The sequence below is a fragment of the Myotis brandtii genome, unplaced genomic scaffold (assembly GCF_000412655.1).
Source record: "Myotis brandtii unplaced genomic scaffold, ASM41265v1 scaffold297, whole genome shotgun sequence".
NCBI classification, from domain to species: Eukaryota; Metazoa; Chordata; class Mammalia; order Chiroptera; family Vespertilionidae; genus Myotis; species Myotis brandtii.
Window position 1 is genome coordinate 1,590,211 of NW_005361351.1, and position 7,771 is coordinate 1,597,981.

Consider the following 7,771-nt stretch of genomic DNA (forward strand, 5'->3'; position numbering starts at 1 on the left):
AATTTCTCCAGACATTGTCAAATATTGTCTGTGAGGACAAAATTGCCCTCAGTTGAGAACTACTGATTTGGAGCCAGTACCTTTTAATGAAGAAATGACATTCAGAAAGGTTATTTTCATATGAAGTTACTTGAATAGCTGGCTATTAAATTGTATATAAATTATTTATTATTAATAGTAACTACAATAACAGCTTTGCTACCTTGAGCACTTACTATGCTAACACACTATGCTAAGTTCTGCATACATCTACCCTAATTTCATCCTTAAAAAAACACTGAATGCCTTTTTGAGGCTTGTATATACCTAAGCACAGTGTAGACACCAATTGAGAACTTCAAATTCTATTGTCTAAAGGCCACACCAGATATCCAATGGCATAGCCTAATAATTTCCTCAGTTTATTCAGCATCAATTGATCTGTGTTTTTTTTTTATATATATTTCAGCTATTGATTTCTATTAGAATGGGTAGTCATTAAAAGATACTTACCTAAATTTCTTTTTTGAAGTAAGTCCTGCCATTTTATTTTATCTTTCTGTATTCTCATCAGTGTTGGGCAATACATTTAATTGACTTTCTTTTCTGTGTTCAAAGGCAATCATATCAAATTGTGTATTTAAGTGTATTCTTACTATGTAAACTATCATTTTTGGAAGTAAATGGACAATGGAACTTTTCTTTGGCCTTTGGGGATTATTAGAACAATATTACTTTGCTAGATAGGTTTTTTTCCCCCTGCTAATGAAAATGGATTTTTAGTATGCAGTGCAGGATTTTCAGAAGACAGGAACACACAATGAATACAGTTTCTATTTTATATGTCATATGACTCATTTTACACACACAATTTTCACATAGTACAGAAGAGAGATTTTTACTTTTATTAAAACATCACATTTATCTAAAATAATCCCTCCAGAATACGGTTGTGTTAATGGAAACTCTGTGAGCAACTTGTCCAGCTGAGAAAGTGGAAATTCATAACTCACTGTCAAGTCACTGATGCACTGGTAGAAGCTGAAATTAAAACTGTGTCTAAAGACAGATTGACATTCAAGGCCAAGTTTCTACAATTGATGATAGAATATAACCGGACAGGCTCATCTGGACAACTTGAAAAATTATTTCATATCCTGAACTCTAATGATTAATAAGTATTTTATTCTTCTCAATAAATCACAGACTTATTGAAGATAAATGAACAGCCTTTTCTATGTCCAAAGTGCATCAATAAAGAATTTTATATGTTAAAGAAAAAGTGAGTCTCAAGTTATAAATGTAAAACATTCTATTGCATTCCTGAAAGAAAGTACTAGAACTGTCTTCTCCATCAAAACCACTGGGCTTTATTGTGCTATAATAATTACACATAATCAGGTCCTATTTATTATTTTAAGACTTTTAAAAATTAATTTTTAGAGAGGAAAGGAGAGGAAGAGAGAGAGAAACATCAATGTGAGAGTGGAACATTGATCGGCTTCCTCCTGCATACCTAATACCAGGAATTGGGGATTGAGTCCGAAATCAGGGTATGTGCCCTGACTGGGAATAGAACCAGTAACCTCTTGGTGCACAGCACAATGCTCAGCCAACTGAACCACACTGGCCAGGGCAGGGCCTATTGCTAATGTGTTGCATTTTTCTAGCATCTCAGTCCCTGTCTATAAAAAAATAATACTTTTGAACAAAGCAACAAAAATGTCAGCCATGGGTTCCTAGATCATTTCAACAGATGTACAAAAGCCATTAGTGTACCTGCAGTTTTTGGTCTTACATAATCCAAGGAAGGCACATTTCTGTTTTGAATTCCACATACACAACCAGAACTGCTTCATTTAACAGAAATGAGGGGCTCAAGGATGTGACAGGCAATATTAAACAAGAAAGTTGGTAATCAAAAGAACGGAACTTCACAAGAGATTACAGAAAAGTCTCTAAAAACCATAATTGTTCTCTGAACAAATACAATTGGAAGTGTTTATTTGTTGAACATTCTATACTAAATAGAAAAAGTAATATTTAATAATTTATAATGTATATAATTTGTGCAAATAACAGTTTGATGTCAGATAATGTGCTAAACACTCAGAGATAAATGATTCCATAAGATAGTCATTATGCTTTATCCCTCATTAGCTCTTCACTACATCACTTCATAGAAGCCCCAAATATTAAATATTTTTGCTGTCATAGAAAATAAAATTTACAACATAAAAGAAAAAAACTTGGTCATCATTAACTATATTCAAAAATAGTGAAAAGCTAGTTTCACAAAAGTTCTGAACAAGGAAGTATCACATATTTGTTTAACTGAAAACATTTTCCTAAGACTTTAAGACTACACATTGCTGTTTACTGTGGCTGTCACTGGGTTTAGAATGATGAAGAAGTCAGACAAGTTTTTCTCTGCTCTATGGATTATCTATTCCTAAAAATGCAAAATAACAAGTGAGCAGGGTGACCACCATGTAACGTTGATGTAGACCAATGAAGGGAATCAATAGACTGAAATTATTACAAGTGTCCTGAAGAACAAACTGATACAGTGGAGTTCCCAGAATAGCCACTAAGAAAGCTAACAATTGAATGGAAACTTGACCCATGATGAGAAGCCAAGCATGGGAATAGCTGGAGAAAGAACATTCCAGATAGAAGGAACAGAACGTGCAAAAGGCCCCAAAGCAGAAAATTATTTTTGAGAAACTGAAGATAAACCAGTAGTATGCCTAGTGTAGTCAACCAGAGTGTCTAGATTCAAGTTATTCGGGGTCTTTGAAAATTATGTTCTCAATACATTGGAGACCATGGAAAAATAAAAATCAAGGAAATAAAAAGGTTGTTTTTTTCTTTCAGGAAGCTCACACCTTGTGCTGTATATTTAAAAAAAAAAGTGAGTCATAAAGAATCAGAGTCTTAGAAGATGCATCCTTTGCCAGCTATTTTATGTAGCACAGGTAAGAGATAATAATGGCCAGATATAGCATTTGTAGCTTTATAAAGAAGTGGATTTATTTGGAATTGTAACATACTAGAGGCCTGATGCATGAAATTCATACAAGGGGTTCAGCCCTTGCATCCCCAGCTTCGTCTGGAAGGTTGTCCAGAAGGTCATCTGGAAGGTCGTCTAGACAGTTGTTCTGCTGTTCAGTCTAATTAGCATATTAGCTCTTTATTATATAGGACTAGAGGCCTGGTGCACAGAATTCATGCACGATGGGGGGGGGGGCCCCTCAGCCCAGCCTGCACCCTCTCCAATCTGGGACCTCTCAGACATCCCTCTCGCAATCCAGGACTGCTGGCTCCTAACTGCTCACCTTCCTACCTGCCTGATTGCTCTTAACCACTCTGCATCCCAGCCTGATGTCCCTAGCTGCTCCCCTGCTGACCTGATCGCCCCTAACTGCCTCTGCCTAATCGCCCCCTAACTGCCCTCTCCTGCTGGCCTGATTGCCCCTAACAGCCTCTGCCTCAGCCCCAGCCACTTTTTCCAGAAGGAATTCCAGAAGATGTCCAGTCTAATTATCATATTACCCTTTTATTAGCATAGATAAGAGTTACTCAGGAAACTTAGCTGTCAGGGGCATATTTCAACTTTCTAAAAATACTTCTTTTATTTAAATGAGTTACCTTAAGTCATCCAATATTTGCCTACTTTTGGTGTGTCTGTTAATTTTAAGAAACATGTTGATAAATTGATCAGGATTAAAGTAAGAGCAGCATTAGAGACTACTGCTTATGAATTAGGAAGCTGAATCTACTTGGTGCTTATGCATGAACAGAACTAAATTTATAGTTCAGTTCAATAATACTCAGGTTCAGTAATATCTACAAAAACAATCCAGAAAGTTATTTATGGTAATTTTGCTCTTAGAGGTGATATTTTTTAGAATGAAAAATTTGACTTTGGTCTTAAAAATTAAATATATTTTGCCAAATAAAGAGAGAGAATGAACTATTAAAAAACCTATAGCTCTTAAAAAGACATGAAGATGTGCTAGAGGCTCCAGTGGTTGGCAAACTCATTAGTCAACAGAGCCAAATATCAACAGTACAATGATTGAAATTTCTTTTGAGAGCCAAATTTTTTAAACTTAAACTATATAGGTAGGTACATTGTTATTAACTTAATTAGGGTACTCCTAAGGCTTAGGAAGAGCCACACTCAAGGGGCCAAAGAGCCGCATGTGGCTCGGGAACCGCAGTTTGCCGACCATGGTACTAGACCATGGCATATTGGGGAATGTAAGAAAAGGTGGGTGACTAGATTATATGGTAAATAAGAAAGAGTAGTAGGAAAGTCTTCAAATTTCATGATGGATTTTGGATTCAATGAGAAAGGACCATATTTGAATGTTTTTTAGACAGGAGAGTAAAATAATTGAATCCATAGTTAAAAAGATAATACTCAGGGAAAAATGGTGAATTAACATGGGCTCATGGACTGGTTCCTATCCTAAAACCAATCCTAAAGAAGCTACAAATGTTTAAGGAAAACATGGCCTGAGCAACACACATGTGCGCGTGCGCACACACATACACACACACACACAATCCCTGAGGGACAAGGAGGCCTGACATAAACTACTGTTTGTGTGTATGGATTACAGTTGGAATCATAGCATATGTAGCCTTTTCCAATTGGCTGCTTTTACTCAGTAATATGCATTTAAGGTTACTTTATGTCTTTTCATGGCTTGAGAGCTTATTTCTTTTTAGTGCTGAATATCCTATTATCTGTTTATTTATCCATCAACCTACTGAAGGACATCTTGGTTGCTTCCAGGTTTTGGCAATTACGAATAAAATTGGTATAAACATCTATGTGAAGATTTTTGTATGGACATATGCTTTTAAGTCTTTTGGGTGAATATCAAGGAGCACAATTGCTGGGTTGTATAGTAAGAGCATGTTTTGTAAGAAGTCTCCAAACTATCTTCCGTGTGGCTATAGCATTTTGCATTCCCATCAGCAATAAATGAAATTCTTGTTGCTTTATGTCCTCACCATCCTCCATGTCCTTGCTCCACCTTGCTAGCATCTGGTGTTGTAGTTCCGGAGTTTGGTCATTCTATTAATTGAATCAGCCCTGCATATCTGGATAAATCTCACTTGGTCATGGTGTAGAATTATTCCGTTACACTGTTAGATTTGACTGGATTATATTCTGTTGTTAATTTTTACATCTATGTTCATGAGAGAAATTGGTCTGTAGTTTTTTTTTTTCTTGTAACATTGACTGATTCGTGTATTAGGATTATGCTGGCCTCATAGAAGGAGTTGAAGTATTCCCCCTGCTGCTATCCTCTGACAGAGATTGTAGAGGATTGGTATATTTTCTTCCTTAAGTGTTTAATAGAATTCACCAAACTCATATAGGCTTTGTGCTTTCTCTTTTAGATGGTTACTAATTAATCATTCAACTTATTTAAAATATATTTAACTTAGTATATATCTATATTTTATAGATTTGATAGAACTTTTGCTTTGTGTGAATTCTGATTGATAGTGTTTTTAAAAAAATTGGTCCATTCATCTAAGTTATCAAATTTGTGGGCACAGAGTTATTCATACTATCCCTTTAATATTCTTTTAATGTGTATGGGACCTGTAGTGATATCCCTCTCTATTTATGATATCAATAACTTGTGTTCTTTCTCTTTTTTCTTAATTAACCCAATTAGGTCCTTACCACTTTTATTTTATTAAAAAAAACCAGCTTTTGTTTTCATTCATTGTCTCTATTGATTTCTTGTTTTCAATTTCCTTGATATCTTCTCTAATTCTTATTTACTTTCTTCTGCTTATTTTGAATTTAACTTGCTTTTCTTTTCCTAGTTCCTTAAGTGGAAACTTAGATTATTGATTTTATATTTTCCTTCTTTTAAAATATATGCACTTAATGCTATAATTTCCCCTCTAATCATTGTTTTCACTGCATCCTCAAGTTTTGATGAGTTATATTTTAATTGCCATTTAGTTAAAAGTATTTTAAAATTTCTCTTGAGATTTTTTCTTTGACCCCTGTATTACTTGTAAGTTTAACCACATAATTGGGGATTTCCCACACATATTTATGTCATTGATTTATAGTTTAATTGCATTGTGGTCCAGAGCAGACATCGTATAATTTCTATTCTTTTGAACTTCTTACGGTGTGTTTCTGACCCAGAATATCTTGGCAAATATTCCATGTAAGCTTAAGAAAATGTGAATTCTGCTCTTGTTTAATGAAGGAGTTGATTGATGATGTTGTTGAGTTTAATTCCAAGAGTATTTCTTTGAGGAAAAAAATATTATACATGAACTAGAAGCCCCGTGCACAAAAATTTGTGCACTGGTGGGGGGGCGGGGGCCCTCAGCCCAACCTGTGCCCTCTCACAGTCTGGGTCCCCTTGGGAGATAACCACTTGCTGGCTTAGGCCCGCTCTCCTGGTGGCAGATGGCATGCCCAATCCCGCGGTGTCTGCCCCGTCTCCCCCAGTCGCAGATGGCAGGCCTGGATCCCGTGCTGGGGCGGGCGGAGGCTTGGGATCGCGCTGAGGTCCCTGTGGATGTTCAAGCTCCGAAAGCGTAGTTTTACTTTCTTGGTTTTGTTTTTACTTCTTGAAATTGAAATGTGTTAAAAAAAATTTTTTTTTCTGCACCTTTTCGGGTCCCAGGGACCCGGCCATGCACCAGCTGTCCTTTCCCAGCTCGGTGCTCCTCCGAGCTTTTCACGGAGGGGCAACCTTTTAGGTTGCGGGGTGCGTTGAGAGAAGCCCAGCTTTCTGAAAGCGAGTGTTTGATTTGGGGATTTGTGGTCTGGCTGAGGAGCCCCCAGGGCCCACTCAGAACAGTGGGGGCAGCCACAGTGAGTGACCAAAGAAACCAGAGAAAAGTTAGGAGACAATAAACAGTTCGATTTCTAATTCCGCACGTTGCAGGAGCCGAGGTGCACCCTGGATTTTCCAGGGAGAGAGTGAGCGAGTTGCATGTGTGTCCACTGCCCCTCACACAGCCAGCCACTTGGAGTGTGACTTTCCCCAGCAAGGGCGTGGACGCGGCAGCCTGGGCCTTGTTCCCACCTTTGCAGATGCATGTGTGTGTGTGTGGAGCGGGGAGAGGCAATTAGGACCAGGAGGCAGGTGCGTGCTCTGGGGGTCATGAGGTCAGCGAGGCCTAGGTGCACCGGACACGCAGGGGCCGCTGCCCAGCTGTTGGGGCCAGCAGGGAGCTGCGGTGGCCACCTGCCCCTGGGGTAGCTGGGAGCCAGTGCTGCTCTGCAGCACTCTGCTTTCCCCACCCCAGGAGGCGCTGTTTGTCAAACTTGGCTGCCTTGGCAGGAGGCGCCTGCCTGCATGTTCTCACAGGGAGAATTGTTCCCTTTGCAGTCCTTGGATCTGGGCTCAGGAACCTTAGCCTCACAGAATGATGGGGAGGGGGCAGGGCGGGTGGTGTGTGTGTGCAAAGAAAAAGGGTCTGGGACCCATCAGTGTCTGCGTTTTACCTGTGAATCCCACCAGGCCTCCCACCTTCTAGGGCAGGAGAGAGGAGGCCACTGGCGCTCCCCATGCATTTGGGGCACGATGCCCAGTTACTTGCCTCTCAGTGCGAGCAGGACTCCGGCCTGGCTTGGGTTCAGTCACCACATGTCTCCGGAGGGCCCCTTGGCCACCGTCTTGGCGCAGAGAGCGAAGGCACCTTCCCTGAGCCTGACAAACCCACCCGAACCTGGCCTCCCCACCTTTGTGCGAAACTTCACAGGTTGGGGTGGCCCTTGCTTGCCCGG